At 40.9% G+C, this 9,799-nt stretch overlaps 1 protein-coding gene across 1 annotated transcript in view; it reads right to left on the minus strand.

The window, feature by feature from the left end:
- Positions 1-9,253, minus strand: part of LOC139023118 (uncharacterized) — a 48,402-nt gene extending 39,149 nt beyond the window's left edge. The window contains exon 1 of the mRNA XM_070435524.1: positions 9,174-9,253. The gene's annotated coding sequence lies outside the window, so the exon portion shown is untranslated. The remainder of the gene's footprint in view (positions 1-9,173) is intronic.
- Between the last annotated feature and the right edge of the window lie 546 nt (positions 9,254-9,799).

Genomic DNA, 9,799 nt, shown 5'->3' on the forward strand with positions numbered 1-9,799 from the left:
GCAGGACGTTTGGCATTGCCAGAGAACACCAAGATTGGCAAATTCGCCACTGGCGCCCTGTGCTCTCACAGATGAAAGCAGGTTCACACTGAGCACATGTGACAGACGTGACAGAGTCTGGAGACGCCGTGGAAACGTTCTGCTGCCTGCAACATCTCCAGCATGACCGGTTTGGCGGTGGGTCAGTCATGGTGTGGGTGGCATTTCTTTGGGGGGCCGCACAGCCCTCCATGTGCTCGCCAGAGGTAGCCTGACTGCCATTAGGTACCGAAATGAGATCCTCAGACCCCTTGTGAGACCATATGCTGGTGCGGTTGGCCCTGGGTTCCTCCTAATGCAAGACAATGCTAGACCTCATGTGGCTGGAGTGTGTCAGCAGTTCCTGCAAGAGGAAGGCATTGATGCTATGGATGGCCCGCCCGTTCCCCAGACCTGAATCCAATTGAGCACATCTGGGACATCATGTCTCGCTCCATCCACCAACGCCACGTTGCACCACAGACTGTCCAGGAGTTGGCGGATGCTTTAGCCACTTCATCAGGAGCATGCCCAGGCGTTGTAGGGAGGTCATACAGGCACGTGGAGGCCACACACACTACTGAGACTCATTTTGACTTGTTTTAAGGACATTACATCAAAGTTGGATCAGCCTGTAGTGTGGTTTTCCACTTTAATTTTGAGTGTGACTCCAAATCCAGACCTCCATAGGTTTGATTTCAATTGAAAATCTTTGTGTGATTTTGTTGTCAGCACATTCAACTATGTAAAGAAAAAAGTATTTAATAAGAATATTTCATTCATTCAGATCTAGGATGTGTTATTTTAGTGTTCCCTTTATTTTTCTGAGCAGTGTATATTTGTAATAATGACAATTACAACAATACTAAATGAACACTCTTATTTTAACTTAATATAATACATAGATAAAATCAATTTAGTCTCAAATAAATAATGAAACCTGTTCAATTTGGTTTAAATAATGCAAAAACAKAGTGTTGGAGAAGAAAGTAAAAGTGCAATATGTGCCAAGTAAAAAAGCTAGCTCGTTGCGAAATGTGTGAAGACCATTTCTTCCTAACAAAGAGTAATTAATTTGCCAGAATTTTACATAATTATGACATAACATTGAAGGATGTCCAATGTAACAGCAATATTTAGACTTATGGGTGCCACCCGTTCGATAAAATACGGAACGGTTTGGTATTTCACTGAAAGAATAAACGTTTTGTTTTCGAAATTATAGTTTCCGGATTTGACCATATTAATGACCTACGGCTCATATTTCTGTGTGTTTATTATAATTAAGTCTATGATTTGATATTTGATAGAGCAGTCTGACTGAGCGGTGGTAGGCAGCAGCTTGCTCGTAAGCATTCATTCAACAGCACTTTCCTGCGTTTGCCAGCAGCTCTTCGCAATGCTTGAAGTACAGCTCTGTTTATGACTTCAAGCCTATCAACTCCTGAGATTAGGCTGGCAATATTTCACTTGATTTTATTTGGATCTCTTTTAGTCCCCATTTGGACTAATCTTCCAAGAGTCCTTAAATATTAAAATACAATTTATAATACAAACACATTTTCACATATAACACACTATTACAAACATACATAATATACTAACATAATGACCCAATAAATACTCAATGTAAAAAATATTGTTTCTTCTACTATAGTCCCACAACATTTCTATGTATTATATTAAAATTGTTTTAAAATAATGTTTAAATGTATATATTGAAAGGTTTCTAGTTTGCTCAGTTAATTTATTCCATTTCTTTATTGCTCTAAATCGAAATGTTCTTTTGCCTATTTCTGTCACGCCCTGACCGTAGATTGCTTTGTATGTTTCTATTTTTGTTTGGTCAGGGTGTGATGTGGGTCGGCATTCTATGTTTGTATGTCTAGGTTTTGTATTTCTATGTTTTGGCCTGGTATGGTTCCCAATCAGAGGCAGCTGTCTATCGTTGTCTCTGATTGAGAACCATACTTAGGTAGCCTGTTTTCACACTTTTAGTTGTGGTTATTTTCTGTTTAGTGTTTGTATCACCTGTCAGAACTGTTTCGGTTATTCCTTTTGTTATTTTGTAGTTAGTGTTCAGTCTCGAATAAATAGTATGAACATGTATCACGCTGCACCTTGGTCCTCACCTTCTTCTTCTGAATGCCGTTACAATTACTATATTTTTCTTTGCCTATTATGGTGCCTATAAGAACATCCAATAGTCAAAGGTATATGAAATACAAATGGTATAGAGAGAAATAGTCCTATAATTCCTATAATAACTACAACCTAAAACTTCTTAACTGGGAATATTGAAGACTCATGTTAAAAGAAACCACCAGCTTTCATATGTTCTGAGCAAGGAACTTTTAAACATTAGCTTTTTTACATGGCACATATTGCACTTTTACTTTCTTCTCTAACACTGTGTTTTTGCATGTTTCATTATTTATGAGACTAAATTGACTTTTATTAATGTATTAATTTAAAATAAGTGTTCATTCAGTATTGTTGTAATTGTCATTATTACAAATATATATAAAAATCGGCATCGGATTTTTTTGGTCCTCCAATAATCGGTATCGGCGTTGAAAAATCATAAATGGTTGACCTCTAGTCTACTCCCCACTTCAGTTTTAAAACGAAACATGTAAAAGCATTGGCAGAATCTCGTTGTTCCAAAAGACATTGCCAATGCAAGCATATGATAACATTTACAGTGTAAAATACTTCTTGGAACGTATTGAAAAGCCTCTGTCTGAAACATTAGCAGGTTTAAGCCCCTGATATACAGTTCTCTGCAGTTCCCAAAATAATTGCATCAAATATGACTAACTCTCCAGCACTATATCCAAGGAGATGCTGTTTTGTTTTTTGACACATAGAAATAGTATTATGGAACGTTGACTTGAATGGAGATGTTCCATTCTAGTAATTATATTTCTGTTTTTGACCCTGTCCACTGCTCAGCTTGTCTTTACATGGTCATTAGTTCTCATCAATGTTCTGGTGCAACCTTGAGATGACAGAGGCATGGTTTATCAGACAGAACCACTGTGATCAAAGGATTAACACACTACAGTACACGAACCCGCTGCTAATCAGGTATGGACAGACTTGGCAGGCAGCTGAACACTGAAAGAAGAAAGAATCAAAACAACTTCTCAGACAAAATGTCCAGAACTCAAAATGAATGACTGATATCACGACATGACTGATGTCATACTCTTTGATAAGGCACAATCTGTGTCAGCTGCRATCTTATGACCTACTCAATAACATCCTACAGAACGAGTGCAGATCAACAGACCAAAAAGTGGTGGTGGGGGGGGGGGGGTCTCTCTGGCTAACTGACTTACTGCTGTATGGCTCTTTGAGATAAGTGATGGAAACTGAATTGGTACAGTATGAGTCACTTAGCCAGGCTACATCCATGCAACGCCTTTGGAACGCTGTGGTTGTGCTGACCAGACGTTTCCTTTCCTCTCCGCTAGTACTGCCGGAATGAATGAGCCACTTCCCTCTTTACCCCCGTCTCCCGGGGGCATCCAACGGGGGCATTACTTTCTCACACCAACCCTGCCAAAGGAGGGTATGTGTCAAAGCGCACACTCACACTCTCTCGCTCAAGCACACGCACACACACTGAAACTCAAACCCCAGAGACAAACTTGTTTAGGTGCATCTCAAGGAGTTTCTCCCTCTCTATTTACATGGTGAGTGTCTGTTCTGTTCTCTTTCAAAAACTTCAGTGACGTTACCAAAAGACAACAACGTGTCAATCTAAGAATGCCAGAGAAATAAGATTGTAATAACATTATTACAAACGTAACTGAAGAAGTCACAACTAACATTAACCTCTCACACTGCCTGTTGTTTGAGTATCTGTTCTCTGTCTAGACAATGCATTTTAGTCCCCTGCTTCATTTAAGGCGGCAGATAGCCTAGTGGTTAGAGCGTTGGGCAAGTAACCAAAAGGTTGCTGGATCGAGTCCCTGAGCTGACAAGGTAAAAATCTGTCATTCTGCCCCTGAACAAGGAAGTTCCCTGGTAGGTTGTCATAGTAAATAAGAATTGCCTAGTTAAATAAAAATCTTACTATTGTGAATCAATGATCACTTATAATGTCGCCGGACGGGATGGCTGCAGTTTTATGGGCTCCTAACCAAGTGTGCTATTTTGTTAGTTTTTTCGCATTGTTTGTAACTTATTTTGTACATAAAGTTGCTGCTACCGTCTCTTATGACCGAAAATAACTTCTGGACATCAGAACAGCAATTACTCACCTTAATGTCCGACAAAAGGATAGACTTGCTTTCCGGAGACAAGGCCGAAATCCCCATCATTTGTGTGAGAAAAAGGCGGAGACACAGAGGGAGAAGGTCAAGGGTGCCTTGTGAGGATTCGGAGGCGAGTGAGTAAATCGCCACTAACATTGGTTCTATTGGCCAACGTGCAATCACTGGAAAACAAACGCGATGCTCTAAGGTCGAGACTATCCTACCAACGGGACATAAAAAACTGTAAGATCTTATGTTTCACAGAGCCGTGGCTGAACGACAACACGGATAATATAGAGCTGGTACAGTTTTCAGTTGACCGTGGACTTTAATGCAGGCAAACTTAAATCTGTTTCACCTAAGTTTTACCACCATGTCACATGTGCAACCATAGGAAGAAAAAAAACTTTACTCCACACACAGAGACACATACACAGCTCTTCCTCGCCCTCCATTTGGTAAATCTGACCATAATTATATCCTCCTGATTCCTGCTTACAAGCAAAAACTAAACTAAAGCAGGAAGTAACAGTGACTGGCTCAATATGGAAGTGGTTAGATGACGCGGATGCTACGCAACAGGACTGCGCTCCCGAGTGGAGCAGCGGTCTAAGGCACTGCATCTCAGTGCTAGAGGCGTCACTACAGACACCCTGGTTTGATTCCAGACGGTATCACAACCGGCTGTGTTTGGGAGTCCCATAGGGTGGTGCACAATTGGCCCAGCATCGTCCGGGTTTGTCCGGTGTAGGTCGTCATTGTAACTACGAATTTGTTATTAACTGACAAAAATTAAATACATTTTGCTAGCACAGATCGGAATATGTTCTGTGATTCAGCCAATGGCATTGATGAGTATACCACCTCAGTCACCGGCTTCATCAATAAGTGCATCTACGACGTCGTCCCCGTACAGTTGAAGTCGGAAGTTTACATACACTTAGGTTGGAGTCATTAAAACTAGTTTTTCAACCACTCCACAAATTTCTTGTTAACAAACTATAGTTTTGGCAAGTCAGTTAGGACATCTACTTTGTGCATGACAAGTAATTTTTCCAACAATTGTTTACAGACAGATTATTTCACTAATTTACTGTATCACAATTCCAGTGGGTCAGAAGTTTACATACACAAAGGTGACTGTGCCTTTAAACAGCTTGGAAAATTACAGAAAAGGATGTCATGGCTTTAGAAGCTTCTGATAGGCTAATTGACATCATTTGAGTCAATTGGAGGTGTGCCTGTGGATGTATTTCAAGGCCTACCTTCGAACTCAGTGCTTCTTTGCTTGACATCATGGGAAAATCAAAAGAAATCAGCCAAGACCTCAGAAAAAGAATTGGAGACCTCCACAAGTCTGGTTCATCCTTAGGAGCAATTTCCAAACACCTGAAGGTACCACGTTCATCTGTACAAACAATAGTACGCAAGTATGAACACCATGGGACCACGCAGCCGTCATACCGCTCAGGAAGGAGACGTATTCTGTCTCCTAGAGATGAACGTACTGGTGCGGAAAGTGCAAATCAATCCCAGAACAACAGCAAAGGACTTTGTGAAGATGCTGGAGGAAACGTGTCTATACACAAAAGTGTCTATATCCACAGTAAAATGAGTCATATATCAACATAACCTGAAAAGCTAAAAAAGCCAGACTACGGTTTGCAACTGCACACGGGGACAAAGATTGTACTTTTTGTCCTCTGGTCTGATGAAACAAAAATCTAAATGTTTGGCCATAATGACCATTGTTATGTTTGGAGGAAAAAGGGTGAGGCAAGCCGAAGAACACCATCCCAACCGTGAAGCACAGCATCATGTTGTGGGGGTGCTTTGCTGCAGGAGGGACTGGTGCACTTCACAAAATAGATGGCATCATGAGGCAGGAAAATTATGTGGATATATTGAAGCAACATCTCAAGACATCAGTCAGGAAGTTAAATCTTGGTCGCAAATGGGTCTTCCAAATGGACAATGACCCCAAGCATACTTCCAAAGTTGTGGAAAAGTGGCTTAAGGACAACATGTGATGGAGTGGCCATCACAAAGCCCTGACCTCAATCCTATGAAAATTTGTGGGCAGAACTTAAAAAGCGTGTGCTTTTTTCTTCTTCTTTCAGTTAAAAAAGTCACCACCGCCAGCATATTTCAATGATGAGGAATGGGTCACAAACCTTGCTTACCTGCGCAACATATTCAACCTGTTCCACAAACTCAATCTGTCACTTCAGGGGAGAATGACAACGGTCTGTAAGTTTGCAGATAAAGTGGCTGCATTCAAAGCCAAACGGGAACTGTGGGGACGGCGAGTGGACAGGGGCATATAATTTGACATGTTCCAAACATTAGCAGGGATTTTGGGGGCGACTGAGACGTCTTTCTCCCAGGTGGTGCGCAATCACCTAGCTTCACTGTCAACGGAGCTTGAGCGTTACTTCCCAACCGCTAAAGACTCACGAAGTGCGAAGGAATGGATCTGCGACCCATTTGTGAATGTCCCAGGTGAATCGTCCATGTCCATGCAGGAAGAAGATCAACTCCTTGTGGTTGGAAATGACGGTGGCCTTAAAAGTATGTTTGAGATAACTTAATCTCTACCGACCTTCTGGTTTTCAATCAAGGCTGAATATCCTGAGAGCCACAAAAGCACTTAAAATGTTGCTTCCATTTCCAACATCCTATGTCTGCGAAGCTGGGATTTCCGCAATGACGGCAACAAACTAAATTAGAGGGTAGACTGGACACAAGGAACATGTCACTGTCTAACAATCAACCATCTTGTTGCTGGGAAACAAACAATGACATGGTGAGTTGCAATGTTTTTATTATATGGTCATTAGATAAAAATATGCACGTTATGTTTTTATAATATATATATTTTATAATATCACGTTAGGCCTACAAAATATTGTCTATATGAGACCTGTCCGTGGTGCAAAAAAGGTTGGGGACCGCTGCTCTAGAGGACACTAAGGGTAAGGTCAAGAGAAAGATATTGGCTGGCTTTCAACACCCCCTATAATCCATTCGAATGCTTTTCGTTTCATATGGTCTGGTACATCTGTATGCATAATTTTCCATTTATACACAATCACAATAGGGCTTTGGTTTTCTCATTGGTGATTTTACAAGCCGATCTTAAAACGTAATGTGTGGACTGGTCACCACTCAGTTATAGAGGTTATTATTACTAATATTATAAAATCACTAGACTCATTACATAGGCATAGTTACATTTGGCCTTCATTATCAGTGTTTTCCAGGAAGCAGACCTTACTTTTCTCCATGTAATCCAAGATAAGTGACGCCTGGCAAAACTCTCTTCCTCTTTCCTTTCCTTCAACCCCACTCCTCTCTCCCTAAAGGTTATATTGAGTTCTCCTCCTAGGTGACAAAAAACAGACCCAGTATGTGGGAATAAGTGGCAGAGTCAAGTTTTCATACAGCATCACAGAATGAGCCATGGGCTAGACAATCTGAAATGTCAGAATGAAGTTTAACAAGTCATTACCCTGTTCATTCTTTGTGCAATACTCATCATGGCCCTCAAGTTGCATATAGGTATCACCATCTTGCTATGTTTTTGTTTACTCACAAGAGGACAAGAAATACAAACGGACCTGATGGTCCTGATGCTGCAGTGGTAGACTGAACTAACAAGCAGTGTGGCCGACTAATATGAACGTATTGAAAATGGAGTAGCCTATGCTATCCTTGTTAGTTGACCATGAGCATCCATCCCATCAGTTGTTGACCTTGTCCCCTCGTGCCTGTTATCATCGCCATAGGTCATTTCCCTGGGATTTTACACTTCAGCACGCGCAGGTTCTCCCCCTGTCTGTCAACAGTCAGTGTCAGTCACATACAGTCAGTGTCAGTCACATACAGTCAGTGTCAGTCACATGCACATCGCCTACAGCTCAAATCTGTAAGTAAATGTCTCTATTGTTGTTAAATTGTCACTATTAATCCACCAGCATAAATAACTCTATTGTAGAACGAAACGCTTTAAAGGTTAAACGTTTTTAAAGTTCGACGAAATGGGACAAATGTGTAGTGATGATAATAGTGATGATTGGTTGTTGTTGTAAATGTGGACGCACATGTGAATGAGAAGACGTTGCACGTGCGACAAACATCAAAGCTAGCCGCCTGCATTTGACATACCAACCATATCCCATTGCTGGGTCATTGCCATTCTCACTGGCATTTGTTGTTAGTTACAAATATTTCAAATATAACTGCCCTGTGAAGATAGCAAGATTGAAGGCGTTCGTGCTCACTGGATTAAACGCTGTAATGTTAAACTTTAGGAAAAACATATACCATTTGCTAGATAACTCTCTTGTACAGAGAGCCACAATGTTTGTTATTCTAATCTTCAGCAAGCTATTGATAGCTGGCTATATTGTAAACCCGTGAAATTTTGCTAAATGTTCAGTATAGCTTGCTAGGTATGTCTGAAGCGCCGTTGCAGGTAATGCTTCAGCGAGGCTAGCTAGCACTCAATATGGAAGTTGAAAAATAAATCTGTAAATGTTCATTCCGTTCGTGGTCCCCGTTGCTCAGTCATCCATTCCCCAATTGTATCCTATCTTTACATCCCGTTTTATTATCGGCATACAGTGAGCTAACTACAGATCAAATGCTAGCAAATGCAGCAGATATTAAGATCACCAGCCAGCCAGACTGAGGTTGCAAATTGAGGCATCCTTAGCAGAATGCCAAAAGCATTCTTCAACCTTCTCTCCCTCTGCCGAATATGTATCCAGCGGACACAGCTAAATATTACTCGATACCATATCAAATTCGTCGTTTTCTTGTATTACATTTCACACATAGGCTACGGCTATCATCACCCTGAAAATACGCATGTATAGACTTTTTTACCTTGGAGATGCGTAGGGTCGCGTTGCCGTCTCGTGTACTAGTTCCCTGCACTCAGCATCTACGGCTGAGAGACCTCTGTGCTGTAGGGAGTATTTGCAGCATGCCTATTCGGGGGCGGCACCTTGAGGGGCGCGGGAGTAGACAGTTCCCCAGCGCCCTATTAGCAGCAAGGAATATATTTTCACCAGTAGTGCTGCTGGATGATTTTGTGTTCTAGGGTTGGGACAGATTTTTTTCACTTTTCAATTAGCCTAGCTAACTAATTGAGATCATGATAGTAGCCTTAGCTAACAGTTAGGTAAGTAGTTACTAACTTTTATTTTGCCCTTATCTAACGAACTCCATGCCATTGGGAAACTAATTGGTAAAACACAAGGTAATAAAACCTTGCAATTAAAGGTCTACTATGCAGAAATCACCCTGCCATTTCCTGGTTGCTAAAGTTTGAACAGTTTGCCTAATTTCAGTTTGTGACAAAACAAGCAAATATAGTGTCAAATGTAAACCGCTTAGAAATATATTTTGCATAACCACAAGTATTGTATTTTCAGCTGTTTGAAGCTGATGTAAAAAAAACTAAGTAAAAGACTCAAAAACTAAATTTAAGAACAGGAAGCATAGAAATA

Source organism: Salvelinus sp. IW2-2015, linkage group LG27 (genome assembly GCF_002910315.2).
Source record: "Salvelinus sp. IW2-2015 linkage group LG27, ASM291031v2, whole genome shotgun sequence".
Lineage (NCBI taxonomy): Eukaryota > Metazoa > Chordata > Actinopteri > Salmoniformes > Salmonidae > Salvelinus > Salvelinus sp. IW2-2015.